This window comes from Symphalangus syndactylus, chromosome 13 (genome assembly GCF_028878055.3).
Source record: "Symphalangus syndactylus isolate Jambi chromosome 13, NHGRI_mSymSyn1-v2.1_pri, whole genome shotgun sequence".
Lineage (NCBI taxonomy): Eukaryota > Metazoa > Chordata > Mammalia > Primates > Hylobatidae > Symphalangus > Symphalangus syndactylus.
Window position 1 is genome coordinate 19,559,437 of NC_072435.2, and position 15,407 is coordinate 19,574,843.

Genomic DNA, 15,407 nt, shown 5'->3' on the forward strand with positions numbered 1-15,407 from the left:
TTCAACTCTTTTAGTTGAACAAACAGAACAGAAAGAAGTTTCACAAAATTCTTCTGTGTAGTTTTTATTTGTAGACATTCTTTTTCCCAATATAGGCCTCTTAGCGCTCAGAATGTCCAATTGCAGTTTCTACAGAAAGAGTGTTTCAGAACGGCTCAATCAAAAGTAAGGTTCAACTCTCTTAGTTGAATGCACAGAACAGCAAGAAGTTTCACAGAATGCTTCTGTGTAGTTTATATTTGAACATATTCTTTTTTCCACTATTACCCACTTAGCGCTACGAATGTCCAGTTGCATTTTCTACAGACAGAGTGTTTCAAAACTGCTCAATCAAAAGTATGGTTTAACTCTGTTAGCTGAATGCTCAGATCAGAAAGAAGTTTCACAGAATGCTTCTGTGTAGTTTATATTTGAATATATTCCTTTTTCCACTACTACGCGCTTAGCGCTCCAAATGTCCAGTTGCATTTTCAACAGAAAGAGTGTTCAGATCTGCTCAATCAAAAGTATGGTTTAACTCTGTTAGCTGAATGCACAGATCAGAAAGAAGTTTCACCGAATGATTCTGTGTAGTTTATATTTGAAGACATTCCTTTTTCCACTATTACCCTCTTAGCGCTCCGAATCTCCACTTGCATTTTCTACAAAAAGAGTGTTTCATAACTGCTCAATCAAAAATATGTTTTATCTCTGTTAACTGAATTTACAGATCAGAAATAAGTTTCACAGAATGCATCTGTGTAGTTTTTATTTGAAGATATTCTTTTTCCCAATGTAGGCCTCTTAGCGCTTAGCATGTCCAATTGCAGTTTCAACAGAAAGAGTGTCTCAGAACGGCTCAATCAAAAGTAAGGTTCAACACTGTTAGCTGAATGCACAGAACAGTAAGAATTTTCACAGAATGCTACTGTGTAGTTTATATTTGAATATATTCCTTTTTCCACTATTACCCTCTTAGCGCTCCGAATGTCCACTTGCATTTTCTACAGAAAGAGTGTTCATAACTGCGCTATCAAAAGTATGGTTTAACTCTGTTAGCTTAATGAACATATCAGAAATAAGTTTCACACAATGCTTCTGTGTTGTTTTTATTTGAAGATATTATTTTTCCCAATAGAGTCCTCTTAGCGCTCAGAATGTCCAATTTCAGTTTCTACAGAAAGAGTGTTTCAGAAAGGCTCAATCAAAACTAAGGTTCAACTCTGTTAGTTGAATGCACAGAACAGAAAGAAGTTTCATACAATGCTTCTGTGTAGTTTATATTTGAACATATTCTTTTCTCCACTATTACGCACTTAGCGCTACGAATGTCCAGTTGCATTTTCTACAGACAGAGTGTTTCAAAACTGCTCAATCAAAAGTATGGTTTAACTCTATTAGCTGAATGCTCAGATCAGAAAGAAGTTTCACAGAATGCTTCTGTGTAGTTTTTATTTGAATATATTCCTTTTTCAACTACTACTCTCTTAGCGCTCCAAATGTCCAGTTGCATTTTCTACAGAAAGAGTGTTCAGATCTGCTCTATCAAAAGTATGGTTTAACTCTGTTAGCTGAATGCACAGATCAGAAAGAAGTTTCACAGAATGATTCTGTGTAGTTTATATTTGGAGACATTCCTTTTTCCACTATTACCCTCTTAGCGCTCCGAATCTCCACTTGCATTTTCTACAGAAAGAGTGTTTCAGAACGGCTCAATCAAAACTAAGGTTCAACTCTTTTAGTTGAACAAACTGAACAGAAAGAAGTTTCACACAATTCTTCTGTGTAGTTTTTATTTGTAGACATTGTTTTTCCCAATATAGGCCTCTTAGCGCTCAGAATGTCCAATTGCAGTTTCTACAGAAAGAGTGTTTCAGAACGGCTCAATCAAAAGTAAGGTTCAACTCTGCTAGTTGAATGCACAGAACAGCAAGAAGTTTCACAGAATGCTTCTGTGTAGTTTATATTTGAACATATTCTTTTTTCCACTATTACCCACTTAGCGCTACGAATGTCCAGTTGCATTTTCTACAGACAGAGTGTTTCAAAACTGCTCAATCAAAAGCATGGTTTAACTCTGTTAGCTGAATGCTCAGATCAGAAAGAAGTTTCACAGAATGCTTCTTTGTAGTTTATATTTGAATATATTCCTTTTTCCACTAGTACTCTCTTAGCGCTCCAAATGTCCAGTTGCATTTTCTACAGAAAGAGTGCTCAGATCTGCTCAATCAAAAGTATGGTTTAACTCTGTTAGCTGAATGCACAGATCAGAAAGAAGCTTCACCGAATGATTCTGTGTAGTTTATATTTGAAGACATTCCTTTTTCCACTATTACCCTCTTAGCATTCCGAATCTCCACTTGCATTTTCTACAAAAAGAGTGTTTCATAACTGCTCAATCAAAAATATGTTTTATCTCTGTTAACTGAATTTACAGATCAGAAATAAGTTTCACAGAATGCATCTGTGTAGTTTTTATTTGAAGATATTCTTTTTCCCAATGTAGGCCTCTTAGCGCTTAGCATGTCCAATTGCAGTTTCTACAGAAAGAGTGTTTCAGAACGGCTCAATCAAAAGTAAGGTTCAAATCTGTTAGCTGAATGCACAGAACAGAAAGAGTTTTCACAGAATGCTACTGTGTAGTTTATATTTGAATATATTCCTTTTTCCACTATTACCCTCTTAGCGCTCCGAATGTCCACTTGCAGTTTCTACAGAAAGAGTGTTTCAGAACGGCTCAATCAAAAGTAAGGTTCAACTCTGTTTGTTGAATGCACAGAACAGAAAGAATTTTCACAGAATGCTACTGTGTAGTTTATATTTGAATATATTCCTTTTTCCACGATTACCCTCTTAGCGCTCCGAATGTCCACTTGCATTTTCTACAGAAAGAGTGTTCAGAACTGTGCAATCAAAAGTATGGTTTAACTCTGTTAGCTTAATGAACATATCAGAAATAAGTTTCACACAATGCTTCTGTGTAGTTTTTATTTGAAGATATTATTTTTTCCAATGTAGGCCTCTTTGCGCTCAGAATGTCCAATTGCATTTTCTACAGAAAGAGTGTTTCAGAACGGCTCAATCAAATGTAAGGTTCAACTCTCTTAGTTGAATGCACAGAACAGAAAGAAGTTTCACAGAATGCTTCTGTGTAGTTTTTATTTGTAGATATTCTTTTTCCCAATATAGGCCTCTTAGTGCTCAGAATGTCCAATTGCACTTTCTACAGAAAGAGTGTTTCAGAAAGGCTCAATCAAAAGTAAGGTTCAACTCTTGTAGTTGAATGCACAGAACAGAAAGAAGTTTCATACAATACTTCTGTGTAGTTTATATTTGAACATATTCTTTTTTCCACTATTACCCACTTAGCGCTACGAATGTCCAGTTGCATTTTCTACAGACAGAGTGTTTCAAAACTGCTCAATCAAAAATATGGTTTAAATCTGTTAGCTGAATGCTCAGATCAGAAAGAAGTTTCACAGAATGCTTCTGTGTAGTTTATATTTGAATATATTCCTTTTTCCACTACTACTCTCTTAGCGCTCCAAATGTCCAGTTGCATTTTCTACAGAAAGAGTGTTCAGATCTGCTCTATCAAAAGTATGGTTTAACTCTGTTAGCTGAATGCACAGATCAGAAAAAAGTTTCACAGAATGATTCTGTGTAGTTTATATTTGGAGACATTCCTTTTTCCACTATTACCCTCTTAGCGCTCCGAATCTCCACTTGCATTTTCTACAGAAAGAGTTTCTCAGAACGGCTCAATCAAAACTAAGGTTCAACTCTTTTAGTTGAACAAACAGAACAGAAAGAAGTTTCACACAATTCTTCTGTGTAGTTTTTATTTGTAGACATTCTTTTTCCCAATATAGGCCTCTTAGCGCTCAGAATGTCCAATTGCAGTTTCTACAGAAAGAGTGTTTCAGAACGGCTCAATCAAACGTAAGGTTCAACTCTGTCAGTTGAATGCACAGAACAGAAAGAAGTTTCATACAATGCTTCTGTGTAGTTTATATTTGAACATATTCTTTTTTCCACTATTACCCACTTAGCGCTACGAATGTCCAGTTGCATTTTCTACAGACAGAGTGTTTCAAAACTGCTCAATCAAAAGTATGGTTTAACTCTGTTAGCTGAATGCTCAGATCAGAAAGAAGTTTCACAGAATGCTTCTGTGTAGTTTATATTTGAATATATTCCTTTTTCCACTACTACGCTCTTAGCGTTCCAAATTTCCAGTTGCATTTTCAACAGAAAGAGTGTTCAGATCTGCTCAATCAAAAGTATGGTTTAACTCTGTTAGCTGAATGCACAGATCAGAAAGAAGTTTCACCGAATGATTCTGTGTAGTTTATATTTGAAGACATTCCTTTTTCCACTATTACCCACTTAGCGCTCCGAATCTCCACTTGCATTTTCTACAAAAAGAGTGTTTCATAACTGCTCAATCAAAAATATGTTTTATCTCTGTTAACTAAATTTACAGATCAGAAATAAGTTTCACAGAATGCATCTGTGTAGTTTTTATTTGAAGATATTCTTTTTCCCAATGTAGGCCTCTTAGCGCTTAGGATGTCCAATTGCAGTTTCTACAGAAAGAGTGTTTCAGAACGGCTCAATCAAAGTAAGGTTCAACTCTGTTAGTTGAATGCACAGAACAGAAAGAATTTTCACAGAATGCTACTGTGTAGTTTATATTTGAATATATTCCTTTTTCCACTATTACCCTCTTAGCGCTCCGAATGTCCACTTGCATTTTCTACAGAAAGAGTGTTCAGAACTGCGCAATCAAAAGTATGGTTTAACTCTGTTAGCTTAATGAACATATCAGAAATAAGTTTCACACAATGCTTCTGTGTAGTTTTTATTTGAAGATATTATTTTTCCCAATAGAGACCTCTTAGCGCTCAGAATGTCCAATTGCAGTTTCTACAGAAAGAGTGTTTCAGAACGGCTCAATCAAAAGTAAGGTTCAACTCTGTTAGTTGAATGCACAGAACAGAAAGAAGTTTCATACAATGCTTCTGTGTAGTTTATATTTGAACATATTCTTTTTTCCACTATTACCCACTTAGCGCTACGAATATCCAGTTGAATTTTCTACAGACAGAGTGTTTCAAAACTGCTCAATCAAAAGTATGGTTTAACTCTGTTAGCTGAATGCTCAGATCAGAAAGAAGTTTCACAGAATGCTTCTGTGTAGTTTATATTTGAATATATTCCTTTTTCCACTACTACGCTCTTAGCGCTCCAAATGTCCAGTTGCATTTTCTACAGAAAGAGTGTTCAGATCTGCTCAATCAAAAGTATGGTTTAACTCTGTTAGCTGAATGCACAGATCAGAAAGAAGTTTCACCGAATGATTCTGTGTAGTTTATATTTGAAGACATTCCTTTTTCCACTATTACCCTCTTAGCGCTCCGAATCTCCACTTGCATTTTCTACAAAAAGTGTGTTTCATAACTGCTCAATCAAAAATATGTTTTATCTCTGTTAACTGAATTTACAGATCAGAAATAAGTTTCACAGAATGCATCTGTGTAGTTTTTATTTGAAGATATTCTTTTTCCCAAAGTAGGCCTCTTAGCGCTTAGCATGTCCAATTGCAGTTTCTACAGAAAGAGTGTTTCAGAATGGCTCAATCAAAAGTAAGGTTCAACTCTGTTAGTTGAATGCACAGAACAGAAAGAATTTTCACAGAATGCTACTGTGTAGTTTATATTTGAATATATTCCTTTTTCCACTATTACCCTCTTAGCGCTCCGAATGTCCACTTGCATTTTCTACAGAAAGAGTGTTCAGAACTGTGCAATCAAAAGTATGGTTTAACTCTGTTAGCTTAATGAACATATCAGAAATAAGTTTCACACAATGCTTCTGTGTAGTTTTTATTTGAAGATATTATTTTTCCCAATGTAGGCCTCTTTGCGCTCAGAATGTCCAACTGCATTTTCTACAGAAAGAGTGTTTCAGAACGGCTCAATCAAATGTAAGGTTCAAATCTCTTAGTTGAATGCACAGAACAGAAAGAAGTTTCACAGAATGCTTCTGTGTAGTTTTTATTTGTAGATATTCTTTTTCCCAATATAGGCCTCTTAGTGCTCAGAATGTCCAATTGCACTTTCTACAGAAAGAGTGTTTCAGAAAGGCTCAATCAAAAGTAAGGTTCAACTCTTGTTGTTGAATGCACAGAACAGAAAGAAGTTTCATACAATACTTCTGTGTAGTTTATATTTGAACATATTCTTTTTTCCACTATTACCCACTTAGCGCTACGAATGTCCAGTTGCATTTTCTACAGACAGAGTGTTTCAAAACTGCTCAATCAAAAGTATGGTTTAAATCTGTTAGCTGAATGCTCAGATCAGAAAGAAGTTTCACAGAATGCTTCTGTGTAGTTTATATTTGAATATATTCCTTTTTCCACTACTACTCTCTTAGCGCTCCAAATGTCCAGTTGCATTTTCTACAGAAAGAGTGTTCAGATCTGCTCTATCAAAAGTATGGTTTAACTCTGTTAGCTGAATGCACAGATCAGAAAAAAGTTTCACAGAATGATTCTGTGTAGTTTATATTTGGAGACATTCCTTTTTCCACTATTACCCTCTTAGCGCTCCGAATCTCCACTTGCATTTTCTACAGAAAGAGTTTCTCAGAACGGCTCAATCAAAACTAAGGTTCAACTCTTTTAGTTGAACAAACAAAACAGAAAGAAGTTTCACACAATTCTTCTGTGTAGTTTTTATTTGTAGACATTCTTTTTCCCAATATAGGCCTCTTAGCGCTCAGAATGTCCAATTGCAGTTTCTACAGAAAGAGTGTTTCAGAACGGCTCAATCAAACGTAAGGTTCAACTCTGTTAGTTGAATGCACAGAACAGAAAGAAGTTTCATACAATGCTTCTGTGTAGTTTATATTTGAACATATTCTTTTTTCCACTATTACCCACTTAGCGCTACGAATGTCCAGTTGCATTTTCTACAGACAGAGTGTTTCAAAACTGCTCAATCAAAAGTATGGTTTAACTCTGTTAGCTGAATGCTCAGATCAGAAAGAAGTTTCACAGAATGCTTCAGTGTAGTTTATATTTGAATATATTCCTTTTTCCACTACTACGCTCTTAGCGTTCCAAATGTCCAGTTGCATTTTCAACAGAAAGAGTGTTCAGATCTGCTCAATCAAAAGTATGTTTTAACTCTGTTAGCTGAATGCACAGATCAGAAAGAAGTTTCACCGAATGATTCTGTGTAGTTTATATTTGAAGACATTCCTTTTTCCACTATTACCCACTTAGCGCTCCGAATCTCCACTTGCATTTTCTACAAAAAGAGTGTTTCATAACTGCTCAATCAAAAATATGTTTTATCTCTGTTAACTAAATTTACAGATCAGAAATAAGTTTCACAGAATGCATCTGTGTAGTTTTTATTTGAAGATATTCTTTTTCCCAATGTAGGCCTCTTAGCGCTTAGGATGTCCAATTGCAGTTTCTACAGAAAGAGTGTTTCAGAACGGCTCAATCAAAGTAAGGTTCAACTCTGTTAGTTGAATGCACAGAACAGAAAGAATTTTCACAGAATGCTACTGTGTAGTTTATATTTGAATATATTCCTTTTTCCACTATTACCCTCTTAGCGCTCCGAATGTCCACTTTCATTTTCTACAGAAAGAGTGTTCAGAACTGCGCAATCAAAAGTATGGTTTAACTCTGTTAGCTTAATGAACATATCAGAAATAAGTTTCACACAATGCTTCTGTGTAGTTTTTATTTGAAGATATTATTTTTCCCAATAGAGACCTCTTAGCGCTCAGAATGTCCAATTGCAGTTTCTACAGAAAGAGTGTTTCAGAACGGCTCAATCAAAAGTAAGGTTCAACTCTGTTAGTTGAATGCACAGAACAGAAAGAAGTTTCATACAATGCTTCTGTGTAGTTTATATTTGAACATATTCTTTTTTCCACTATTACCCACTTAGCGCTACGAATATCCAGTTGAATTTTCTACAGACAGAGTGTTTCAAAACTGCTCAATCAAAAGTATGGTTTAACTCTGTTAGCTGAATGCTCAGATCAGAAAGAAGTTTCACAGAATGCTTCTGTGTAGTTTATATTTGAATATATTCCTTTTTCCACTACTACGCTCTTAGCGCTCCAAATGTCCAGTTGCATTTTCTACAGAAAGAGTGTTCAGATCTGCTCAATCAAAAGTATGGTTTAACTCTGTTAGCTGAATGCACAGATCAGAAAGAAGTTTCACCGAATGATTCTGTGTAGTTTATATTTGAAGACATTCCTTTTTCCACTATTACCCTCTTAGCGCTCCGAATCTCCACTTGCATTTTCTACAAAAAGAGTGTTTCACAACTGCTCAATCAAAAATATGTTTTATCTCTGTTAACTGAATTTACAGATCAGAAATAAGTTTCACAGAATGCATCTGTGTAGTTTTTATTTGAAGATATTCTTTTTCCCAATGTAGGCCTCTTAGCGCTTAGCATGTCCAATTGCAGTTTCTACAGAAAGAGTGTTTCAGAACGGCTCAATCAAAAGTAAGGTTCAAATCTGTTATCTGAATGCACAGAACAGTAAGAGTTTTCACAGAATGCTACTGTGTAGTTTATATTTGAATATATTCCTTTTTCCACTATTACCCTCTTAGCGCTCCGAATGTCCACTTGCAGTTTCTACAGAAAGAGTGTTTCAGAACGGCTCAATCAAAAGTAAGGTTCAACTCTGTTAGTTGAATGCACAGAACAGAAACAATTTTCACAGAATGCTACTGTGTAGTTTATATTTGAATATATTCCTTTTTCCACTATTACCCTCTTAGCGCTCCGAATGTCCACTTGCATTTTCTACAGAAAAAGTGTTCAGAACTGTGCAATCAAAAGTATGGTTTAACTCTGTTAGCTTAATGAACATATCAGAAATAAGTTTCACACAATGCTTCTGTGTAGTTTTTATTTGAAGATATTATTTTTCCCAATATAGGCCTCTTAGCGCTCAGAATGTCCAATTGCAGTATCTACAGAAAGAGTGTTTCAGAAAGGCTCAATCAAAAGTAAGTTCAACTCTGTTAGTTGAATGCACAGAACAGAAAGAAGTTTCATACAATGCTTCTGTGTAGTTTATATTTCAACGTATTCTTTTTTCCACTATTACCCACTTAGCGCTACGAATGTCCAATTGCATTTTCTACAGACAGAGTGTTTCAAAACTGCTCAATCAAAAGTATGGTTTAACTCTGTTAGCTGAATGCTCAGATCAGAAAGGAGTTTCACAGAATGCTTCTGTGTAGTTTATATTTGAATATATTCCTTTTTCCACTACTACTCTCTTAGCGCTCCAAATGTCCAGTTGCATTTTCTACAGAAAGAGTGTTCAGATCTGCTCAATCAAAAGTATGGTTTAACTCTGTTAGCTGAATGCACAGATCAGAAAGAAGTTTCACAGAATAATTCTGTGTAGTTTATATTTGGAGACATTCCTTTTTCCACTATTACCCTCTTAGCGCTCCGAATCTCCACTTGCATTTTCTACAGAAAGAGTGTTTCAGAACGGCTCAATCAAAACTAAGGTTCAAGTCTTTTAGTTGAACAAACAGAACAGAAAGAAGTTTCACACAATTCTTCTGTGTAGTTTTTATTTGTAGACATTCTTTTTCCCAATATAGGCCTCCTAGCGCTCAGAATGTCCAATTGCAGTTTGTACAGAAAGAGTGTTTCAGAACGGCTCAATCAAAAGTAAGGTTCAACTCTGTTAGTTGAATGCACAGAACAGAAAGAAGTTTATACGATGCTTCTGTGTAGTTTATATTTGAACATATTCTTTTTTCCACTATTACCCACTTAGGGCTACGAATGTCCAGTTGCATTTTCTACAGACAGAGTGTTTCAAAACTGCTCAATCAAAAGTATGGTTTAACTCTGTTAGCTGAATGCTCAGATCAGAAAGAAGTTTCACAGAATGCTTCTGTGTAGTTTATATTTGAATATATTCCTTTTTCCACTACTACGCTCTTAGCGCTCCAAATGTCCAGTTGCATTTTCTACAGAAAGAGTGTTCAGATCTGCTCAATCAAAAGTATGGTTTAACTCTGTTAGCTGAATGCACAGATCAGAAAGAAGTTTCACCGAATGATTCTGTGTAGTTTATATTTGAAGACATTCCTTTTTCCACTATTACCCTCTTAGCGCTCCGAATCTCCACTTGCATTTTCTACAAAAAGAGTGTTTCATAACTGCTCAATCAAAAATATGTTTTATCTCTGTTAACTGAATTTACAGATCAGAAATAAGTTTCACAGAATGCATCTGTGTAGTTTTTATTTGAAGATATTCTTTTTCCCAATGTAGGCCTCTTAGCGCTTAGCATGTCCAATTGCAGTTTCTACAGAAAGTGTGTTTCAGAACGGCTGAATCAAAAGTAAGGTTCAACTCTGTTAGTTGAATGCACAGAACAGAAAGAATTTTCACAGAATGCTACTGTGTAGTTTATATTTGAATATATTCCTTTTTCCACTAATACCCTCTTAGCGCTCCGAATGTCCACTTGCATTTTCTACAAAAAGAGTGTTCAGAACTTCTCAATCAAAAGTATGGTTTAACTCTGTTAGCTGAATGCACAGATCAGAAAGAAGTTTCACAGAATGATTCTGTGTAGTTTATATTTGGAGACATTCCTTTTTCCACTATTACCCTCTTAGCGCTCCGAATCTCCACTTGCATTTTCTACAGAAAGAGTGTTTCAGAACGGCTCAATCAAAACTATGGTTCAACTCTTTTAGTTGAACAAACAGAACAGAAAGAAGTTTCACACAATTCTTCTGTGTAGTTTTTATTTGTAGACATTCTTTTTCCCAATATAGGCCTCTTAGCGCTCAGAATGTCCAATTGCAGTTTCTACAGAAAGAGTGTTTCAGAACGGCTCAATCAAAAGTAAGGTTCAACTCTGTTAGTTGAATGCACAGAACAGAAAGAAGTTTCATACAATGCTTCTGTGTAGTTTATATTTGAACATATTCTTTTTTCCACTATTATCCACTTAGCGCTACGAATATCCAGTTGAATTTTCTACAGACAGAGTGTTTCAAAACTGCTCAATCAAAAGTATGGTTTAACTCTGTTAGCTGAATGCTCAGATCAGAAAGAAGTTTCACAGAATGCTTCTGTGTAGTTTATATTTGAATATATTCCTTTTTCCACTACTACGCTCTTAGCGCTCCAAATGTCCAGTTGCATTTTCTACAGAAAGAGTCTTCAGATCTGCTCAATCAAAAGTATGGTTTAACTCTGTTAGCTGAATGCACAGATCAGAAAGAAGTTTCACCGAATGATTCTGTGTAGTTTATATTTGAAGACATTCCTTTTTCCACTATTACCCTCTTAGCGCTCCGAATCTCCACTTGCATTTTCTACAAAAAGTGTGTTTCATAACTGCTCAATCAAAAATATGTTTTATCTCTGTTAACTGAATTTACAGATCAGAAATAAGTTTCACAGAATGCATCTGTGTAGTTTTTATTTGAAGATATTCTTTTTCCCAAAGTAGGCCTCTTAGCGCTTAGCATGTCCAATTGCAGTTTCTACAGAAAGAGTGTTTCAGAATGGCTCAATCAAAAGTAAGGTTCAACTCTGTTAGTTGAATGCACAGAACAGAAAGAATTTTCACAGAATGCTACTGTGTAGTTTATATTTGAATATATTCCTTTTTCCACTATTACCCTCTTAGCGCTCCGAATGTCCACTTGCATTTTCTACAGAAAGAGTGTTCAGAACGGTGCAATCAAAAGTATGGTTTAACTCTGTTAGCTTAATGAACATATCAGAAATAAGTTTCACACAATGCTTCTGTGTAGTTTTTATTTGAAGATATTATTTTTCCCAATGTAGGCCTCTTTGCGCTCAGAATGTCCAATTGCATTTTCTACAGAAAGAGTGTTTCAGAACGGCTCAATCAAATGTAAGGTTCAACTCTCTTAGTTGAATGCACAGAACAGAAAGAAGTTTCACAGAATGCTTCTGTGTAGTTTTTATTTGTAGATATTCTTTTTCCCAAAATAGGCCTCTTAGTGCTCAGAATGTCCAATTGCACTTTCTACAGAAAGAGTGTTTCAGAAAGGCTCAATCAAAAGTAAGGTTCAACTCTTGTAGTTGAATGCACAGAACAGAAAGAAGTTTCATACAATACTTCTGTGTAGTTTATATTTGAACATATTCTTTTTTCCACTATTACCCACTTAGCGCTACGAATGTCCAGTTGCATTTTCTACAGACAGAGTGTTTCAAAACTGCTCAATCAAAAGTATGGTTTAAATCTGTTAGCTGAATGCTCAGATCAGAAAGAAGTTTCACAGAATGCTTCTGTGTAGTTTATATTTGAATATATTCCTTTTTCCACTACTACTCTCTTAGCGCTCCAAATGTCCAGTTGCATTTTCTACAGAAAGAGTGTTCAGATCTGCTCTATCAAAAGTATGGTTTAACTCTGTTAGCTGAATGCACAGATCAGAAAAAAGTTTCACAGAATGATTCTGTGTAGTTTATATTTGGAGACATTCCTTTTTCCACTATTACCCTCTTAGCGCTCCGAATCTCCACTTGCATTTTCTACAGAAAGAGTTTCTCAGAACGGCTCAATCAAAACTAAGGGTCAACTCTTTTAGTTGAACAAACAGAACAGAAAGAAGTTTCACACAATTCTTCTGTGTAGTTTTTATTTGTAGACATTCTTTTTCCCAATATAGGCCTCTTAGCGCTCAGAATGTCCAATTGCAGTTTCTACAGAAAGAGTGTTTCAGAACGGCTCAATCAAACGTAAGGTTCAACTCTGTTAGTTGAATGCACAGAACAGAAAGAAGTTTCATACAATGCTTCTGTGTAGTTTATATTTGAACATATTCTTTTTTCCACTATTACCCACTTAGCGCTACAAATGTCCAGTTGCATTTTCTACAGACAGAGTGTTTCAAAACTGCTCAATCAAAAGTATGGTTTAACTCTGTTAGCTGAATGCTCAGATCAGAAAGAAGTTTCACAGAATGCTTCTGTGTAGTTTATATTTGAATATATTCCTTTTTCCACTACTACGCGCTTAGCGCTCCAAATGTCCAGTTGCATTTTCAACAGAAAGAGTGTTCAGATCTGCTCAATCAAAAGTATGGTTTAACTCTGTTAGCTGAATGCACAGATCAGAAAGAAGTTTCACCGAATGATTCTGTGTAGTTTATATTTGAAGACATTCCTTTTTCCACTATTACCCTCTTAGCGCTCCGAATCTCCACTTGCATTTTCTACAAAAAGAGTGTTTCATAACTGCTCAATCAAAAATATGTTTTATCTCTGTTAACTGAATTTACAGATCAGAAATAAGTTTCACAGAATGCATCTGTGTAGTTTTTATTTGAAGATATTCTTTTTCCCAATGTAGGCCTCTTAGCGCTTAGCATGTCCAATTGCAGTTTCAACAGAAAGAGTGTCTCAGAACGGCTCAATCAAAAGTAAGGTTCAACACTGTTAGCTGAATGCACAGAACAGTAAGAATTTTCACAGAATGCTACTGTGTAGTTTATATTTGAATATATTCCTTTTTCCACTATTACCCTCTTAGCGCTCCGAATGTCCACTTGCATTTTCTACAGAAAGAGTGTTCATAACTGCGCTATCAAAAGTATGGTTTAACTCTGTTAGCTTAATGAACATATCAGAAATAAGTTTCACACAATGCTTCTGTGTTGTTTTTATTTGAAGATATTATTTTTCCCAATAGAGTCCTCTTAGCGCTCAGAATGTCCAATTTCAGTTTCTACAGAAAGAGTGTTTCAGAAAGGCTCAATCAAAACTAAGGTTCAACTCTGTTAGTTGAATGCACAGAACAGAAAGAAGTTTCATACAATGCTTCTGTGTAGTTTATATTTGAACATATTCTTTTCTCCACTATTACGCACTTAGCGCTACGAATGTCCAGTTGCATTTTCTACAGACAGAGTGTTTCAAAACTGCTCAATCAAAAGTATGGTTTAACTCTATTAGCTGAATGCTCAGATCAGAAAGAAGTTTCACAGAATGCTTCTGTGTAGTTTTTATTTGAATATATTCCTTTTTCAACTACTACTCTCTTAGCGCTCCAAATGTCCAGTTGCATTTTCTACAGAAAGAGTGTTCAGATCTGCTCTATCAAAAGTATGGTTTAACTCTGTTAGCTGAATGCACAGATCAGAAAGAAGTTTCACAGAATGATTCTGTGTAGTTTATATTTGGGGACATTCCTTTTTCCACTATTACCCTCTTAGCGCTCCGAATCTCCACTTGCATTTTCTACAGAAAGAGTGTTTCAGAACGGCTCAATCAAAACTAAGGTTCAACTCTTTTAGTTGAACAAACTGAACAGAAAGAAGTTTCACACAATTCTTCTGTGTAGTTTTTATTTGTAGACATTGTTTTTCCCAATATAGGCCTCTTAGCGCTCAGAATGTCCAATTGCAGTTTCTACAGAAAGAGTGTTTCAGAACGGCTCAATCAAAAGTAAGGTTCAACTCTGCTAGTTGAATGCACAGAACAGCAAGAAGTTTCACAGAATGCTTCTGTGTAGTTTATATTTGAACATATTCTTTTTTCCACTATTACCCACTTAGCGCTACGAATGTCCAGTTGCATTTTCTACAGACAGAGTGTTTCAAAACTGCTCAATCAAAAGCATGGTTTAACTCTGTTAGCTGAATGCTCAGATCAGAAAGAAGTTTCACAGAATGCTTCTTTGTAGTTTATATTTGAATATATTCCTTTTTCCACTAGTACTCTCTTAGCGCTCCAAATGTCCAGTTGCATTTTCTACAGAAAGAGTGCTCAGATCTGCTCAATCAAAAGTATGGTTTAACTCTGTTAGCTGAATGCACAGATCAGAAAGAAGCTTCACCGAATGATTCTGTGTAGTTTATATTTGAAGACATTCCTTTTTCCACTATTACCCTCTTAGCATTCCGAATCTCCACTTGCATTTTCTACAAAAAGAGTGTTTCATAACTGCTCAATCAAAAATATGTTTTATCTCTGTTAACTGAATTTACAGATCAGAAATAAGTTTCACAGAATGCATCTGTGTAGTTTTTATTTGAAGATATTCTTTTTCCCAATGTAGGCCTCTTAGCGCTTAGCATGTCCAATTGCAGTTTCTACAGAAAGAGTGTTTCAGAACGGCTCAATCAAAAGTAAGGTTCAAATCTGTTAGCTGAATGCACAGAACAGAAAGAGTTTTCACAGAATGCTACTGTGTAGTTTATATTTGAATATATTCCTTTTTCCACTATTACCCTCTTAGCGCTCCGAATGTCCACTTGCAGTTTCTACAGAAAGAGTGTTTCAGAACGGCTCAATCAAAAGTAAGGTTCAACTCTGTTTGTTGAATGCACAGAACAGAAAGAATTTTCACAG